The sequence below is a fragment of the Pantherophis guttatus genome, chromosome 8 (assembly GCF_059756535.1).
Source record: "Pantherophis guttatus breed Tessera chromosome 8, ASM5975653v1, whole genome shotgun sequence".
In the NCBI taxonomy this organism is placed as follows: Eukaryota; Metazoa; Chordata; class Lepidosauria; order Squamata; family Colubridae; genus Pantherophis; species Pantherophis guttatus.
In genome coordinates, this window is record NC_142070.1 from 25,035,682 (window position 1) to 25,055,587 (window position 19,906).

Below are 19,906 nucleotides of genomic sequence, written 5' to 3' on the forward strand. Positions count from 1 at the left end.
AAATAAAGAAAAATAAGAATATAGTAAATAAAAATAAATATATATAAATAACTTTTTTTAAAAAAACACAAGTATAAACAATTTAGTAACTTTAAAAAATGCCATGAATGATCTTTTCCCCAAATGTTTATTTTTATTTATTTTATTTTTGAATTTGTATACCGCCCTTCTCCCTGAGGACTCAGGGCGGTGAACAGCCAAGTAAAAACATCAAATACAAATATTAAAATACAGTTAAAATATACATATATAAATTTGGCCCCATTAATTAAAAACAATAAACAAAACACTTAAAAACACTTAAAAAATTAGGCCAGCCCGGCTTGCTGGAAAAGGAAGGTTTTAAGGGCACGGCGGAAGGCACTGAGGTCTTGGATTCTCCTTATCTCTGGAGGCAATTGATTCCAGAGGGTAGGTGCCCCCACAGAGAAGGCCCTCCCCCTGGGGGTCACCAGCCTGCACTGTTTGGCTGATGGCACCCCGAGGAGGCCCTCTCTGTGGGAGCGCACGGGTCAATGGGAGATCGTCGGTGGCAGCAGGCGGTCTCGAAGATAGCTAGGCCCTATGCCATGGAGCGCTTTAAAGGTGATAACCAACACCTTGAAGCGCACCCGGAAGACCACTGGGAGCCAGTGCAGCTCGCGCAGGAGCGGTGTTACATGGGAGCGCCAGGCTGCTCCCGTCACTACCCGCGCTGCTGCATTCTGGACCAGTTGGAGCCTCCGGGTGCTCCTCAAGGGGAGCCCCATGTAGAGAGCGTTGCAGTAGTCAAGGCGAGAGGTGACGAGGACATGAGTGACTGTGCACAGGGAATCCCGATGAAGAAAGGGCCGCAACTGGCGGATCAGGCGAACCTGACAAAAGGTCCTCCTGGTTACAGCCGTCAGATGTTCCTCCAAGGACAGCTGCCTATCCAGGAGGACTCCCAGATTGCGAGCCCTCTCTGTGGGGGCCAACGACTCGCCCCCAATAGTCAGTGATGGAGTCAACTGACTATATCGGGATGCCGGGAGCCACAGCCACTCAGTCTTGGAAGGGTTGAGCCTGAGCCTGTTCCTCCCCATCCAGATCCGCACAGCCTCCAGGCACTGGGACATCACTTCAAGGGCATCGTTGGGGTGGCCTGGGGTGGAGATGTACAGCTGGGTGTCATCAGCGTACTGGTGGTATCTCACCCCAAAGCCACGGATGATCTCGCCCAGCGGCTTCACATAAATGTTGAACAGGAAGGGCGAGAGGACCGACCCCTGAGGCACTCCACATATAAGAGGCCTTGAGGTCGACCTCTGCCCCCCTGCCAACACGAACTGCGACCGGTCGGAGAGAAAGGAGGAGAACCACCGTAATACGGTGCCCCCCATCCCCAACTCTTCCAACCGGTGCAGCATGATACCAATGTTGTTTCTTATCTATAATTGAATCCTTAAATCCTTATTCAGTCCTGATCACAAGTCTCCTAAGATTTACCAGAGAATGCACTGTATCTAATTTTAATCAACTACATATTTCTTTCTTTTACTTTTAACTGATCTTTAATCTTTTCAAATAATGTCCTAGAATTTGATTTCTTTTCATTTCTTTGTCCATTTTCATAAAATCTTTCCAAATTTTAAGAAGTTTAAAATATTTTGCTCCATTCTTTACTTTACTTAAAATCAAATTTAAGAATTCTTCACCTTTAAATGTAATCTTTAGTTTCTTCTGGTTCCCCATAGTGCCCAAACTTCAAAGCCCTATCCTATCATTTTTTAAAAAAGAATTCAAAAGAGAAAGGGAGAAAGAGAGAGTGTGTATGTGTGTGTGGTTTCTTACTTTGTTGCTTTCTTATTTTGTTGCTTTAATTTGTTATATAATAAAGCTTATATATTGAACAAATAAATAACAACAGGACATCAGATTGGCTTTGTCTCTAAGTGACTAATAGTCCATGTTCTAGCTATAAAACTAACTTTCTTGGTATAGAACTTATTATCTAGATAAAGGGGGAAATCCCTGGAACAGGGGGAAAGATTCTAATGCATTTCAAGAAAAATGGTATCTAATACCCTTTCCCCCACCCCCTCTCTTTCTCTCTGATATAAGATTCATCTGGATGTCTGTTCCCAATATGAATGACTATGAAAAAGTGGATTACATAGAGAAATAATCTAATCTGGTTTAAGACTAAACCAGACTGCTTCTAGGGGAGCTACAATTTTGTAAGACTTTAAGAGCTGAATAATTAGCATTCTGCATAAAATAAACAGTAAAACCTGCTTATTCTCAAGTGTACAATGTATGACACCAATATGGTAAGTAAAATTTCAAGGGCAGAATGGTTACAGAAGGGGTACATTCATATGAATATTTGCTTGTCTCAACAGATTTGTAGAATCTAAAATTATTAGGAAATAAAATGATAGTACCTCTGAAAGTTTTCTATACTGACAACTGAACCTAACACATATAAGAATGCTCAAGTGGATTAAAGTTCTAACATCCATTTTTGAATAAATGTTTGAGTAAAATTAAATTTTACTTGCATCACATACATGCAGTATTCTGAACAAGTTATACATACATAGATACATAACATATAATATATATTTATCTACCGTACCAGTTAGAAAAAAATGGATTCCTTTGCAGGCATCTGTGGATTCATCAAGAATAACCTTATCCTCTTAGACAGTGTGCCTAATTTATTTGACCACAGAAATGTAAGTACATTGATTTTAGCAAAATATTTATTTGTTTATTTCAGGGTTGTCATACTTTATTTCATTGAGGGCCGCATTAGGGTTGTGTTTGACCTCGGGGGACCAGAGTGGGCATGGCCAGGGCGGGCATAGCCAACTTGACGTCAGTCATGTCGGGGTGCCTGTGGTGGCCCCAGCACTCTGCCAGCGAAAATGGGCTCCCAGGCTCCGTTTCCAGCTGAAATGGCCTCTTGCAACCCTCTGCCAGCACAAACAGAGCTCGGGAGGGCCGCATGCAGCCCTCCTGAGCTCCGTTTGTGCTGGCAGAGGCATCACAGGCCAGTCCTTTGCTGTTTCCAGGGCAGCCCCGCAAGCCAGATCTAAGCACCCCGCGGGCCGGATCGGGCCTCCAGGCCTTGAGTTTGACACCCATGGTTTATTTATTCAATTTCTAAAGCTATCCCCATCTCAGTCTGAGAGACTTAAATTCAGAAAAGATACAAATATTACAATTAAAAATACTACTAACATTTTAAAACAATAAAAACACTAAACATCCTGATTAATATTTGACAATCTCTCATGATATTCTCATAGAGAAGATGGCATAATGGGTGTTAACTATGCTGTCATTAGCTGAACATTCATATCATTGCATTTACATACTGTTCTCCAGGAAGCAAAGGGGAAGTGTTAGGTGTCGAACTGACTGTATTCAGAAGACAGCAAGGGATGTGACGAGAGACCCCAAAGGAAACACAAGGTACAGTTGGCAGTACTGGCAAAGTTTAACATGGAAAAGAGAAGGCTGCAAAGCCACTATAGTGGTATTTATGTAGCAGAAGGGTTTTTGTGTAGAAGATAGCACATAATTGTCTGCATTATTCCAGAAGACAAAACAAGAATCCATGGATTTAAATTCCAAGGAAATAATTTTATTTGGACATCAGAAGAATGTCCTAATGGTAAGAGCTGCTTTTAAAGATGGTGACCATCTTTTGGATCATTTTACAGGAATTGTGTTAGTATTCCTGCATTAAGCAAAATATTTGACTAGAACAACCTTTTCCTTTATGTTTCTAGGATCTATTTTAATTAATTAGAATTAAAGCGATCACATTTCTTAAAAATAGAATAGCTGCTTTTAATTGACTTCTATTTGAGTATTGAGAAATTAAAACTTCCTTTTATGTCCTGTACAGATCAACAGAGTTGGAAGGGACCTTGTAGGTCATCTAGTCCAACCCCCTGCCCAAGCAGGAGGCCCTACACCATTTATGACAAATGGCAGTCCAGTCTCTTCTTGAAAGCTTCCAGTGATAAAGCTCCCACAACTTCTGAAGGCAAGCTGTTCCATTGGTTGATTGTTCTTACTGTTAGTTTTAAGACTGATTGGGTAGATGCAGGGGTGACATTATAATATAATTTTAATCATATTTAAATTGTATCTAAAACGATTGTATTTTATTCCGATTTCATTTTAGATCGTATTTTATTCTAATTGCATTTTTAATCGTGCGTTATTCCAATTTCATTTAAATTGTTTTACCAAACTTTTGTAATGATTTGTTTCTGGAACTCTGCACTTTGATATGGCCCAAGGGCTAATCAATAAATAAATTCATTCTTACTGTTAGAAAATTTCTCCTTATTTCTAGGTTGGATCTCTCTTTGATCAGTTTCCATCTATTATTTCTTGTCTGGCCTTCGGGTGCTTTGGAAAATAGCTTGGCCCCCTCCTCTGGGTGGCAGCCCCTCAAATATTAGAACACTGCTATGATGTCTCACCTAGTTCTTCTCTTCACTAGACTAGCCATGGCGAGTACTTGCAACCATTCATCATATGTTTTAGCTTCCAGTCCCCTAATCATCTTTGTTGCTCTTCTCTGCACATTTTCTAGAGTGTCAACATCTTTTTTATAGTGTGGTGATCAAAACAGCATACAATATTCTAGGTGTGGTCTTACTAAGGCTTTATAGAGTGGTATTAGTACACTTGATCTTTATTGTATCCCTCTGTTAATGCAATTTAGGATTATATTGGCTTTTTTGGCTGTTGCCGCACACTATTGGCTCATATTTAATTGGAGCCCATTAAGACTTCAAGATCCTTTTCACAGTTATTACTATTAAGCCTGGTTTGACCCAGTCTGTATATGTACTTTTGGTTTTTCTTGCCTAAGTGTAAGGCTTTACTTTTCTATACATTGAATTTCATTTTGTTAGATAGGGCGTAGTATTCAAGTCTGTCAAGATTCATCTGGTTCTTGAGCCTGTCATCTAGGGTGTTGGTTATTCCTGCCAGCTTGGTATCATCCACAAATTTGTTAAGTTCCTCTTCTATTAGCTCATCTAAATATTTTATGAAGATATTGAAGAGTACTGGGTCTAAGACGGAACCTTGTGGTACCCAACTGCTTACTTCCCTCTATGTAGACATAGTACCATTAAGGACTACTTGTTGAGTACGTTTTGTTAGCCAATTACAAACCCTTCTGATGGTGATGCTATCTATCCCACTTTTTTCTAGCTTACCAAGAAATAGGTTGTGGTCTACTTTGTCGAATACCTTCATGAGAAGTATATCCCAAGGGAAGTCACTTGTAAAATGTGAACAGTTTGGTAGCTCCTTAACCTTTTTAATCTGGGCTTCTTAGAATTTACTTACCCAGGTTTATTCTAAACATTAAATCTGTTTTTGCAGACTCAGTAAAGCTGTGTCGCAGCTAGTAACTAACCAAATATATAAATATATTAGTCCCTTGTTTTGCCATCTCTCCATGACATTGCCGTCATCTAATTCATAACTCATTAGTGAGATAGGCTTAAGTTAGTGTATTTATGAATTTATAGATAGTTTCAGTTAGATAACTTTAAACAGTGTACAGAACAACAGTCAGTACCAATGTATCAATAACATAATCAGCAACATTGTTAGTCTGCTGTGGGGCCAGGTTAAATGTGGGTGTGATGTGTAGACTTTAGGTGAGTGTGACAGGGTAAGGTGAATTGATGGTCTAAGGAGAGGAGAGTGGTAAGATTTAGTGGGAAATTTAAAGAGAGGATCTTACACTATACACACGTGTACCCTGATTTCCCCAAAATAAGACATCCCTTGATAATAAGCCCAATCGGGCTTTTGAGCTCATGGCAATAAGGCCAAGCTCTTATTTCAGGGTTCAAAAAAAATATAAGACAGGGTCTTATTTTCGGGGAAACACAGTAGTATAAGATTCTCTCTTTAAATGCACACACATAACATACACTAAATGTTTCCCCAGAGATTCCAGAAAAAGTTAATATCTTTAGAATCTTTAGAATCTCTTAGTAAATGTGTTCTAGTTGGCTGGGTAACACATTGGTTATATGGCAAAACAAGCTGGCTGTTCTGTATTGAAACGGTAAAAGGAAAATAAATATGAGGATTAAACTATGTAGTAATTTTAGAGAAAGTTATGAATGAGAAACTAAACTTTTCCTTAGTATGACATAATTTTTTTTTATTATGGTCATAAGAGTAATAAATTAGTAAATTATCTATCTAGATCATCCATCCATCTTTTGAAGTATTTGCTTTGCACTTGGTAATGCAGAATCACACATTCATTCATTCTGTTGCATCTTCTGGAAGCTAACTGAAAAAAACATGAAAATTTGATCAGGTGCTGCATTTTGATTTGGCAAAGCAAATGGATACCCCGGTTTGTATAACACCCAGAATCACAAACTATAATTCAACAAAATTGTAATGCTAATCATTAACGAATATTATGCAATTAGTTCATTGTTTTATGGTTAAATGTATTGTATGAACTACCAAAATGAAAAAAAAACCAAGAAAGCCCAGTTGCCTTTCTCTAGATGTGCTCTCTTTTTACAATACAAAAGCTATGACTTTATCATACAGAGAACAAACATTTGATCATCATTAAGCTTGATTACAACTTGATTTCATTAGGCTTAGATTTTTTATTAGGCCAATATTTTATCTTAAAAAAAGAAAGCATCTATTGTTATTTCTTACCGAGGAATCCAGTTAAATGTCCTTGGAACTGCAGGATTCCCTGAATAACAGCTTGAATATATCTCTTAATTGAAACTTTGAATCATCTGTGAATTGATGGAACATATGGAGTTCTTCCACAAAAATAATACATGCAGTTTCTGATTTTCACAAAGCGCTCTAGCTATGTAACAAAACTAGAATAATAAGGGATTCTATTGTGAAACTATTTTACTTTTTTTAAAAAAACTGTTGGTATCTGTAATGAAAACCAGCAGTACTTTTATATAAATCAGTACACTGAAAGGTTTTTGGGATCACCACATAAAACCAGAAGTTGGGAGTATAATGGGTGAAATGCTCCCAGTTCAGACTGGTTCGGCTGAACCGGTAGCGATGGTGGCCGGTGGTTCATAAAACCGGTAGCGATGGCGGCATGAGGCTCCGCCCACCAGCCCAGTAATTTTTTACCCTCTGTGCATGCACAGAGGTTCACACACGCCCATGACGCATGGGCACACTTCTGAACCAGTTGGGAAGGTAAGTAGATTTCACCCCTGGAGTATAGGGCTTTTCAATATCATGTCACAAGTGATGTCCTATAGGTAGCATTCCAAAATGAAATTTAAACTATGTGTATGTGTATACACAGGCATGTGTTGTGATGGCTTAAATCAGGTGAGCTCACCAAATAGCATGAAAGTGCGGATTACCTCTTTAAATGCCAAATTCTGTAAGATTTCAAGAAAGAGTATCAAAGCCTTGTGATATTTGGTAATGTTGCAAACTTTTGGCCAGGTTAATTTACTTTGACCCATACACTATAGATCATCTGAAGTTTCCTAAAAAGGCCACAGATTGGAAAACTTCAGTGTATTTATTTCTTAAAATGAAAAGAGATACGTCCAACAAGCAATTTGTTCTGTTTCAGATCAATGGACTATTTTCAAGTAAATCTAAGTGTTGAACTTGTCCCTGAAAGTCTTTCACCAGTAAAATTAATAAGATATAAAACCATAGAGAAATGAATGAATAGTTAACTCCCATGGAATAACTATTTCATCTTAAATGTATAAAATAAATGGGAACAGAGTAAAAAATAATTTCCATAAAAATGAATTGGAAAATTAGGAAAAAAGTTAAAAAGCAGGGTGTATGTTTCTCACCACTATTTAGTTGTTATTGTCTGCCAAGCCATACATGAACACATACAGACTTAGCTCATAATAAGCCTATCTGACCCAATAGCCTAGTCAATTATGTGAGAGAAACATTTTGATCTATTGGTCTTAATTAACATATAATACTTGTGAAAGGTCTTTAATTACTATTGAGTCACATATTTTAATGTTCTGATTGATAACAAACAATAAGCCAAATAATAATATATGACATTGGTTTCATAAGGATATGAGTAACATCACTAGATTGTTACACAAGATTTCCTTTTGCACTTAGCCTGCCTTAGTTGTGGATTATAGGGATTATTACCTACTTTATTATTCCCATGTGTTGCTACTACTATTTCAAGTTTTTCTTTTTGTTAAAAATAAATTAAAAGATGGAATAGCTTCATAGTTCCATTAGAATGGTAGCACTAAGAACTTTCTTTCCAGAAACTTTCATGTCTTTAACCACTTTATAGATCAAATCTTCCACAAATGTAGTGTGTTTAGATCGATTCAAACAAAATAATCAGCATATAAGAAGCTCAATGTCGTTTAAAAAAACATACATTTTAATAATTAACCATTCACTGAATGTGATTCAAAGAACTTCCAAAATGCCAATTGAAACATTCAATAAGTTAGATGTAGCATATTTAATTTTTGTGTGTGCTGATCCAATTATAATGGGATATTTTTCAGTTTGCACAGTTTAATACTGGTCAGGGCGGATGAATAGCTTCATATAGAACGGTAATGGTAAATACCTTTCTGGTACAACTTGTGATACTGTCACATCTAAACAAAGTTGTGCTGATTTTTATATATACTACCTTTACACAGACATGGAAACATATACACGGTGAATTTAATAATAATAATTTGTAGCTCTTCCTGTGTCGTCCTTCATCCTATCAACAAATCCCATCAGTTACTGAGATATTTTGATAGGATGTCTACTGGTCACAGTCCAAAGAGACTGAATAACTAAAGAACATTCACCCTCCTTCTTCTGCTGTTCCCATCAAAGTTTTTATCTATCATCCATTTGCACCACATACTCAAAGAATATGTCAATCTTTGCCTCAATGGAGCAATCAGTCTGTTTTGTCCACAGTTAATCAGTTCTTCTGGCAGTCCAGCCTTGTGGATTTCAGATCCATAATTTGAAGGCAGATTATCTTTCGTCACTCTTTCTCAAGGCACAATTTTCTAAGCCATACATTGTCACCAGAAAGAACACTGCTGTACTATTTTGAAGTTTGTTATCCTAGGAATTATTCTTATTCTTCGCGATTCTGTTTGTCATTGCTTTCTTCCTTAGGATTAATCCGTTGCTTCTTGAGCACATGGCCCATTTTCATCTATTTTCTACTACCAATGTTCTTCATTATCATCTCTTAATTCATTAAACATGCTGACTAAAGTTACTTGCATCTTCATAATATTTAACACTGATGTAGGTTTTCATAATACATTTTTCTAAGCTTTTCTTTCGGTTAACACCACCGCTGTGATCTAAATTTGTCAGTGTTTCAACCTTAATTTTAATTCCAATTGTCACAAGTATTTTTATATCTATCTCAATTCAAAAGTTTAATTTTTATTGAGTGCCAGGGAAATAGAATTAGAGAAAACAGAAGGGTACAAATAAAGGAAAAGAAATCCATTGATATAATATAGAGCAATACTATTTAACTATAGAAGAAATTAAGGCTGTTTGAGAACAGAAATCACTTACAAGATTGTTTAATACTATAAGAGAAGATGTAGAACAACAGCCTTCATTGGATAAAACAGACAGAGATGGATTTGAATGTGGATTTTTTAAAAAATTGCTGAATAACAAAAATGATATGGAAAAAGATGTTGTGGATCTGAAAATGGATTTTAAAATGCCAGAATATAAGAGTGATATAGAAAATAATGCCAAAATGGCATCATTTACAAATGAAATCAGCTGATGTCTTATTAGCTAAAGGAGCCGTGCAAATAATAAATCGAGAGTGATGAGGAAAACATTCCTTTCTTGAATTTTCAGAAGGAATGTGTTAAAACTAATGAAGCTGTTCCTGGGAGGAGACAAAGAGAATATGATAATAAATCAATTTATGGGTCATTATTTGATGGAAACAAGGATCAAACTTTAAAAAAGTAAATAGAAGGTTTACCAAGTGAATTTACCAGATATGGGTTAAATTATATACATTGTGGTTTCTGGTAGATATTAATGGGATTTCTTTTTGACCAGAACTGAATGAAGGAGTTTTTGAAGATTGGTTGATAAGTGGGGAGATATTTATTTTGCTTTATTTTTTTAGAGAAAGTGACAAATTGTATTACAAAATAGATTTGTTTGATTGTATTAAGCAAAACACAAATTAAAGAAAAATTACCGGTATTACTATTTTTGATAGTTCTTAATAGAATGTCAGAATAGAAAAGAACAGAATGTTGCTGATTAGGACTGAATGATTTTTTTTTACAATTTGATTATTGATAAGGATGAGATGGTAATTCCCCCCCCCCCGCATTGAAATACCAGAGAAGGTGTTATTACTAAAATTGTTTATGCTTCTCTAGAGATAGAAAAGAATCCTCTTTTATAAGGTATTTCTTCTTTCTATTTCTCTGTACTCTGTACTCTCTTTTCTTTTTCTGTTTTCCTTAGTTTATATTAGTCTTTTAACTTTGTCCTTGTAAGAGTTAATAGAATAACAATAAAAAAAGAAAAGAAAGGGAATCCAAAGATCATTAGGGAAACTCCAGTTGTAGACTTGTCCCAAAGGTGCTTTTCCAGAAGGCAACTGGACTTTCTTGGTTTTTTGTTTGAAACCATTTCACTTCTTATCTAAGAAGTTTCTTAGATAAGAACTTCAACTGAAGTTAGAATTGAAGAAGGTTCTTGGATGAGAAACAAAAGGTTTTCAAAGAAAAAAAATTAAGTGAAAAGTTTTCAAGGAAGTGAAATGTTTCCAAGGAAAAATACCAATAAAGTCTAGTTGCCTTTTGGGGCAACCATGATCTGGGCGATTGAGAATCTCCATAGACATACCTGGAGAAAAAGATAAACCCAGTTAAGCCTGCTGGGCTGAGGAGATTCTGGAACTGTTGCTCAAACTTGGCAACCGTAAGATGTATTTATTTCAGTTCCCAGAGTTTATTGGCTTGGGAATACTAGACATTGAAATCTGCACATTGTAAAAGTTGCCAAGATTCAGAAACACTATTTTAGAAATATTGTGACTCCACCTGTTTAGTTTTTCTGGATGTCCAGAGTGCTTTTGCCTCATTAAAAATGAGTTAGAAAAGAAATGCCTGGGGCTTGCAAGGGAAATGTATAAACAAAAGAAGGCTCCTTTGTTTATAATGACAGAGAATTCCATTGTAGTTCACAAAATGAAGTATTAGTTATAAATAGTAAAAACAGAATGTCTGTTTTGATGGCAGTAGTCATCAATTTGGAAGGTTTTAACGGGACTGGCCAAATTAATAGAGATTTTGTAATTGCTCCACATTATTTCTAACATAAGGGAGCATGACCTAAATAATTTACTGGGAAGCAACAGTGGAGTAAGATAATTACTTCCCTTTTTCTGTTTGTTTAGTATATCTACTAGGCCATTGAATGGCATGCAATGATAGATAAGATTTACCTGTAGCCTTATCTTAAGATGATTATCCATCCACCCAGGATCTTCCTATTAGAATATTAATTTGTATTCCTGTGAACAAACAAGTGATCTCAAGTGAATGAGAATGTAGAAGTAGGTGCCCATAACCAGATGAACAAACAGTTAATTTCTCCTAATGTGAGAGGCCTGGTTGAGGAAAAGAGGACAAACACCTTCTCAGAGACTGCAATCCAGATATTACACCTCTTTTGTCCCATGGTAATTATTTCACCATGTGATAAAGCTTAGTTTTTATTGAACGCATAACACCTTTTCTTGTTTCCCAGGTATACTTTTTAGCTACCAAATCTGCCTGTTTCTTAATTCCTCCTTTTCTTCCTTTGAATGATTTTAATTACTCCTAGCAGCTTCTCTAAGTGATATGTATATGCTCCAGAAGGGCAGGATATTAATTTTTCCTTAATAAGTATATTATCTAGCTGGGCATAGCAAATATGCCTTGCCTGCAGTACATATCCATGGAGTGGTAACATACTACACTGCTACGTATCAGATAATTTTTTTCAGCAAAGACTTTTCTTTCTCTGTCCTTTGGGGTAAATTATACCAGTTTGGTTGGTTCCTGTGTGTCGATGAGGGCATTCGGTTTATAAACAATTATGCCGTTTTAAAGCCCGTAGTACTCTGTGTTTCATGGTACCAAGTAATTAACCATAGGCTAAAACTAGATTCTTATAATGAGTAAAGCCAGCCTCATTCTATCATCTACAACTGTATGCAAAGAAACTGGATGGATAGTATCTCCAGCGAAAGGAGAAATTCCTCAACTGTTCCTTGGGCAAGAAAATAATCACTTGTGGCAGTGACAATACCGCTGTAGTAACAGAGCCCAAAGAAAGGAAATCCCTCATTCTTTCCTTTGGGATTTAACTGAAGTACAGATAGTCTTGATGCATGACCACAATCAGTACTGGAACTTCCGTCACTAAGCAATGTCGTCGTTAAGTGAGTAACACCTGATTTTATTACCTTTTTTGCCATGGCTATTAAGTGACTCAGCTTCCCCCATTGACTTTGCTTGTTGGAAGCCCCAAGGAAAAGTCACAAATGGCAGTCACCATGACCTCAGGACACTACAGCAGTCATAAATGTGAGGAATGGTGGTAAATTGCTTTTTTCAGGACTGTCATACACTTATTAAACTAATGGTCATAAGTTGAGGACTGCCTATATGGCAAAGCAGACTAATATTTCACTAGAAGAAAGACAGTTGAAAAAGCTATTTTTATACCTTCCTTTGACCATGTCACAACCAAAGTACTAGTACGTGCAAGAATACCACTTGGCGTAGGAGAAATTATCTGGAATTCTCTTTTCTTGTTAAATAAAGCCTAAAATTTTTATCAAAATGAATGACAGTTGGTAGATGCAGAGACATTTCTCTGGCATTTGTTGTGGGAAAGATTGGAAGATAATTGATAAAATATATACTATAATTAGTTTACTTATATATACTATAATTAGATTACTTTATTGAGGCTAACTCAGGAGTTGTATTAGGTAATGATTTTAATATCTAAAAGCATAATAACAGTTTAGGTATGGTTGATTTCCATGGACTTCAGTTGAAATCTGCTGAAGACATCAATTTATGTTAATTCCAAAGGCGTTCCTGGAATAGGCTTATTTTACACAGCCTCCAAACTATCCTTTATACTATTGACACAGATTACATTTAAGATAATAGTATAGAATTAAAAAAATTTCACAGACATGCAAGCAACCAGTTGTGCACTTTGTGGGATTCATGTAGTAACAGCAAAAACTACTTAAAAGTAGTTGTTGTTCCCTAATCTTAAATACTTAACTAGAAGCTAGTAATACTATACTTGGTTACATGCTAATTTATTTGCTGCGTTATGGATTATTTATGCAATGTATTTCACTGACAAACAGGCCTATAATCAGATCATTCTCACACTTTTATTCTCATTCAGATCATTCACACACCTTTAGAGAAATTAATGGGGGGAAAATGAATTCTCCATTATCCCATAACTAATAGGTATTTCCTTAACCAAGTCTCTGTCATTTATTGTCTATGAAGTGGTAGAAAGATATGGACTGAATGAGAATTATTTTTTTCAAATGGAAATGGCGTACATATTTATTTTACAGTTTTTTCATATCATTGCAATCTAACCTGATGGTTTCCATTAAAATAAAACACTTACAGGGATCCTTGGAGCTTTACATTTTCCTGACTTTTACATGAGGTTGCTTTCATTATTTATATTTTAAGTTGTTCTTTTATTCCTTTTAAGCAGCAATTTTGGAGATTATTCACACTTTTTGCAGCTCTAAGAGAACTTTCTTTCATACGGTTAGTTAAGTTTAATAAAGTTGAACATTACAGGTCTTCATTTGTGGGAGTAATAAATAGATGTATTTTAATGTCCTGGAGTGAATCTTGGATTTAACTAGACTTGCCCAGGGATGTGAGCTGTGGTACAGGCAGCTTCCTGTAGTGGATGAAGCTTCCTGTACCACTCAAGTTGCATATATATCAGAATCTAAGCAGTTCTTCCCGTGTTATACAATTGTAGAATCACAAAGCTCAAAGTATTAACAACAGGCTGGGGAAGAACCAATACAAAGCTATTATGAATTCTTTGTCACCATGGGGAAGACAAGAATTCACAATAGCAGCAGAAAACCAATCCTTTTGAGGCTAGCAAGTACATGAAAAAGGAAGTTTTCCCCCAGAGCCAAAGTCTGTGAACAGTACATGCCACTATGGAGGAAACAATAAAAAGAATGTTATTAAAGGAAGATGGAATCAGGAAACTTGGTAGAAGACTTGTGACCTATTTTGTTCATCTTCTGTTGCCTGCCTTTCCCAGATCAAATTATAATCAAACTGGTCATGGAACAGTACATGATATTGTGCATGAATGAATGAGGGAGAATTAATCATTGAAACGGCTTAAGTCATAAGCATTTACTTCTTGTTCATGGTCTCATATCTTCTTTTACATAGGAACCTGTATTACTCAACATTGGTTCCTTACTGCAACTATTCCTACAGCTTAACATTAGAAAGCAAGGATACTGAGGTAAGACCCCTAGTATTCTTTGACAGAAGGAGCCGTTCAAGCCACTGCACAGTGAGGAAATCCAAATTAAACATCCACAACAGCTTGGTCTTCACTTCAATACATCCAATAAAAGAGACCCTCACCCTACTTCACTGGATAACTGGTTCCATTGTTGAACTATTATTGCTGCAATGTTTTCTTTTTCTAATATTCACCAGAATGTGTTCCTGAAACTTTCTTATTTATTGTTCTGCATTCTAGAATAATGGGAAATGAATCTTGATTGTCCTATGTGTGATATCTTTGAAGTTAGTCAACGAGTTCACTTTTTTAGGATTAAACTGAGTTTATTCTATCCCTTCATAGTGTTTATTGTCCAGAATTATTTTTGGGAAACAGCAATGGACAAACTTTGTACTCGCTCTCAAATGAGTCAGTTAACCACGGTCTATAATTTCTTCCAGAGTTATCTTTATCAAGAATGTTCTAATGGCCCAATGGATGTAATACTCCATTTGTAAAAATGAGTTTGCTGGTTTGTAACTTGAGATAATATTTTCTAAATTACTATTTCATTTTCCCCAGACTTATCCCCGGGGTTTTTTCTTGCTAATAAGGTTAATGATGCATCTCTACATTTTTTCCTGCTGAGGTAAAACGGAATCATTCTCAAACAGAATGTGTCAAAAAATTGTATAACATACAGTATTTGTTTTTAGTTATGATTATTCTCCTTTTTAACAACAGTAACAATTACAATTGTATCAAAGAATTTATGGTAGTTTTCACTCACACAGAATACTATTTTCTTTACTTTCCTAAATTGAATTTTTAGAGTTTTTAGCTATGCTAAGAAATTTCTGAATTTCTCACATTTTTGAACTTCTATCAGGACTGTATAACCTTTCAAAACCTAGAAACCAAATCCACTCTTCATTCTACCCTCAAAGCAACATAAATATAGATTGCAATGATTGCAACAAATATCTAGGAAATAAAGCCTTTCTATAAACAATACGTTTATTTATTAAATTTATATAGTCACCCATCCCACCAATATTGTTCATATAATATAGATTTATGTAGTTTTTGAACCACTTTTTTAAAGTAGAAAAGCGCATGAGGAATTATAGCTCAATGTAGGAGTTGGTTGTCTTTAGACTGTAGGCTTTAAAAATAATCTTACTTTGCAAACAGTTGTGTGAAATCTCACAAGCCTGCTATGTCTTGTTTATTTCTTGTAATTTCACAGGAAAGAATGCCAAAAAATCCTCTCAAAACTTCCCAAAAATTCTTAGATAAAAATTCATGAAATATGAGTCTCTAAAATTCTGGGTATTTTAACTTTTCAAAAAATATTAAAATCTTAATTTAATTTGGGATAACAGTGGACATCACTTTAATGGGGAAAGGATGGATATCCTGCTTTGAGATATGCCTTCTTGCTGATTTTCATCCAAAGGAGGAGAATTTGAAAGCTGATGAATGGTAACCATATAAAAAATGAATTGCAGACCTGTGGTCATTTGAAAATATTCTAAGACTTATTTTAAGCAATATGCCTTAACTTTTAAGCAATTGTGCCCAGCTATGATTTTGGCTCAAAATTCCAATTTCAAAAATGGTTGAGAGTGCTACATTACATTTTCCAAATGCTACCCACCACCCATCACTCTTACTACATTTCTTACTAAAGCCATGCTGATTAAAAGTAAAACTCACAGTGAAGCTTTTTTTCTTTATCCAGAATGATGATGTTATATTCCATCCTTATATACAATATAGCCACTTGCAGAAGACCTATCGATAACATGTACTGACTCCTTTAGCAGGATCCCTAGCTTGAGGATACTAGCTTTTTCTACTAATATATAAGAAAGGGGGAAAAAAAGATCTACAAATACATTTTAAAGATGTAAGTTAGTAGAAGTCATAAAGAATGGGGAGAAAAAGTTGGAAAATGCTTGTTGAAATTAAAGCAATAATTTAAGTATATATATTTATTTTAACTCCGGAAGACACCTGGCAGGAAGTGTTCAGATAGTGGTCAAGACAATGTAAATCACGGCTGTCAAACTCGCGGGCTAGATGCATCATTCGCTGGCCATGCCCATGCCCGGTTTAACGAAGGGAAAAGTCGCAATACGTCATGTGATGCCAATGTGACAATACAATTTTGACACCCCCCCTTGAAAATGAAGCCCCACTTCTAAGCCCCACTTGACATCACACATGGATGCAAAGAGATGGGGATGTCCATAATTGCAGCTGCTGTTACAACTCCCACCTCTCAACCCTTAAGAACATTATAACAAAGCTGCTGAATTTTACTCTAGTGCAATTGCTATCAGAAACTAATGAGTTCAAACGTCTTAAGCATTGGGGGTTTGGAAGGAGTGTAAAAATTTTATTTATTTATTTATTTATTTATTTATTTATTTATTTATTTATTTATTTATTTATTGGTTCGATTTATATGCCGTCCTTTTCCAGAGACTCATGCTATACACTCTTGTACTGTAGCTATCAACATTTATAAAATACTTTATCCTATTGAATGTATCCTATTTTACCTCTTATTTTATATCATTTGTTCCCTCTCTTAATCTGTTTTATTAATCTCACAAATATGTGTTTTCTTTTTCTCCTTAATTTGGTGTTTGATATATAAATGATTTAAACTGATTGAACACTCCATACCACTTTTTAAATCCGCGCATGACACATAGTAATTCTCTTCCAGTGAGTTAAATGCAGGGGTGAAATCCAGCAGGTTCTGACAGGTTCTGGAGAACCGGTAGGGGAAATTTTGAGTTGTTCGGAGAACTGGCAAATGCCACCTCTGGCTGGCCACAGAGTGGGGTGGGAATGGAGATTTTGCAATATCCATCCCCCAAGAGTGGGGAGGGAATGGGGATTTTGCAGTATCCTTCCCCTGCCACGCCCACCAAGCCAGATCCACCAAGCCACGCCCACAGATCCGGTAGTAAAAAAAATTGGATTTCACACTGGTTAAATGTGATATTCCTGTATAAAGTGGAAAGGGGTTTTTTTAAGCTATTGAATTGATCTATTTCAATCTTATTAAAAAGATGATACAGCTGAAAGTATTTTTTTGTATATTGGATATTTCAGAAAATATTTAATAGGGCTTTCTTGCAGTTGCCTTGCTATTGGGGAAAAAACCAACACAGGAGTTTCTGAGGTCAGCTGATTATGCAAGGCCACCTAGTGGGAAAAAGAAAGAATTGTTTTTACCATAAGACTGCTGTTTCAAAGGATTGCTTCATTTCCAACTCTACTTTCTCAAATCCATTTTTAAAGTTGCTGCATGCAGCAATACTCCCTCTCTCTCTTTGGTTTGTTTTTTAGAAGTCTGGCATTTCCAGTCCAAGCAGATCTCAGAAATGATATAAAGTTGTGCATCACTGTTTTTCCCTAGCAAATCAAGTGCAATTTCTCCAGTACTTTGGCAAAACAAAATATGTCTCTATTAAGAAGGCTTTATTGACTGGTGTACTCAGCATTTTTTTTATTATTATTATTTATATGCCGCCCTTCTCCGGAGACTCAGGGCGGCTTACAAGGCGTTAAGTTATGTGGCTTTTGCTTTGAAATTCTTGCAGATATCCATGAGATACCAAAGGAACTTTGAAATACTTAATGAGAAGCTGGACAAAAGAACTGGATTTAAAACAGATTAAGATAAGAACTGATTTAAAAACATACGCAATTTATTTTAATTAACTTTGTAGTACGCCCATAGGCTTTTATCTTTTCCTTTTCAAAAGTCTTTAGCCAAATAATCTGCAGTTTTATTACACAAAACATCGTATTTATTGCAGACATCATTCCCCCCCCCAAAAAATGACTAATATACTAAAGATTTCACCTATTTTATCTTCTCCAATTTATTTAGAAGAGTGCTTTTTTTGCATAAAACAGGAATAACTGCAGGCAATCAGTTCTTTAAGGTGGAAAATATGAAGATATTTCACTGTAAGAATTTTTGCATTTCTTGGACAAGTTTAAATAGTGGTACTTACATTAAAGCTTTTGAATGTATTCTGTGTCTATTCAGTATCACTTATTTTTAAAATCTTATCAAAAATATCACTTCTCAAAATTTGCTGTATTATAAATAAATATGCTACAGCTAGTTTTCGACTTACAACCATTCGCTTAACAGTGGTTTGAAACAATAACATTTTGGGCACCTGCACGTATAACACTTTTGCTATATCCACATTCTCTTTTGCTAAATCTCAGTTCAGATGATTTGTTGCAACTTGGCTGTAGTTCTACCAGAAATGCATTGCACTGGTAGTATGTATTTGCACTGCAGTGAAGTAGAAATGCGGGAGCTCTGCAAATCTTCTCAAAAGGCCATTTTCCCATGAGTAGAGAATTTTTGCATTATCTTGTCTTTTGGCTTCCGGGCTGACCTTATTACCTGCACAGGTTAAACAACACCAGCTCAGTATTGTTTCCCTGGTTTTTAAATACAGTTTAATTAAGTTGAGAGAAGTAATAGCTTATTGGTGGTTTTGCAACACTCTTCTTGCAAATGCTAAGATGTTCTTTAGACTCTTGATGTGGATTTTTACGTATTTCAATTTCAAAATAGTGAAGCTAGCAATAAGCAGATCTGAAACTGTTTCCCAATGTGTGGAGTTACAGGAAAGGTTGAAGTGTTCTACTGACCTGGAAGGTAAATGGAATAAATTGTGAGGCAGGCCAAATCCACAAAGCATACAATTCACACCTTGGAAGTAGTAAACAAATTGGAGCAAGTGATTATTAGCACAGCTATAAATGAAGAATTAATTTTTCATTTGACAGAAACACAAAACTGTCTAAACATTTGACTGAAGCTTGGAGAAACTGGATCTGAAGCCAAGACCCAAAAAAGCAGGAAAGAAACACTGAAAAGATCCACAATGATCCAAAATGATTCTTAAGTCCTTCAAGTTGTTATTTAAGGTTTGCACCTGTAATATACAAAAGGCTTGCATTAGAAGCCAGCAATTGTAATATACCCATGATGGCGAACCTATGGCACCCATCTCTGCAGGCACATGAGCTGACGTCCAGGTCAGCGCCACCACACATGCCTGCGCACCTCCCACCAGCCAGCTGATTTTTGGGTCTCTGCCGGGAGATGCGCTTGCGCGGGGGGTAGGGGAGTGCAGCATGGGCCCCCATTTTTGGTTCCAGGAGGCTTCAGGGAAGCCTGCTAGCACAAAAACGAGCCGCGTGCGCATGCACGGGGGTGGGGGATCGCACGCGTATACACAGAGAGCGGGGCCTACGGGGGGGGGGCATT

At 36.2% G+C, this 19,906-nt stretch overlaps 1 long non-coding RNA gene across 5 annotated transcripts in view; it reads left to right on the forward strand.

Moving 5' to 3' along the window:
• LOC117679944 (uncharacterized) overlaps positions 1-14,725 on the forward strand; it is a 28,816-nt gene extending 14,091 nt beyond the window's left edge. For 4 of the 5 annotated variants that reach the window (XR_015729297.1, XR_015729299.1, XR_004595490.3 and 1 more), the window contains 4 exons: positions 2,629-2,699; positions 3,355-3,441; positions 3,881-4,021; positions 14,523-14,725. This is a non-coding gene — a long non-coding RNA (uncharacterized LOC117679944). Of the gene's footprint in view, positions 1-2,058; positions 2,292-2,628; positions 2,700-3,354; positions 3,442-3,880; positions 4,022-14,522 lie in introns of those variants that run through there. The other variant, XR_015729300.1, reaches the window with a different exon arrangement.
• The last annotated feature ends 5,181 nt before the right edge of the window (positions 14,726-19,906 follow it).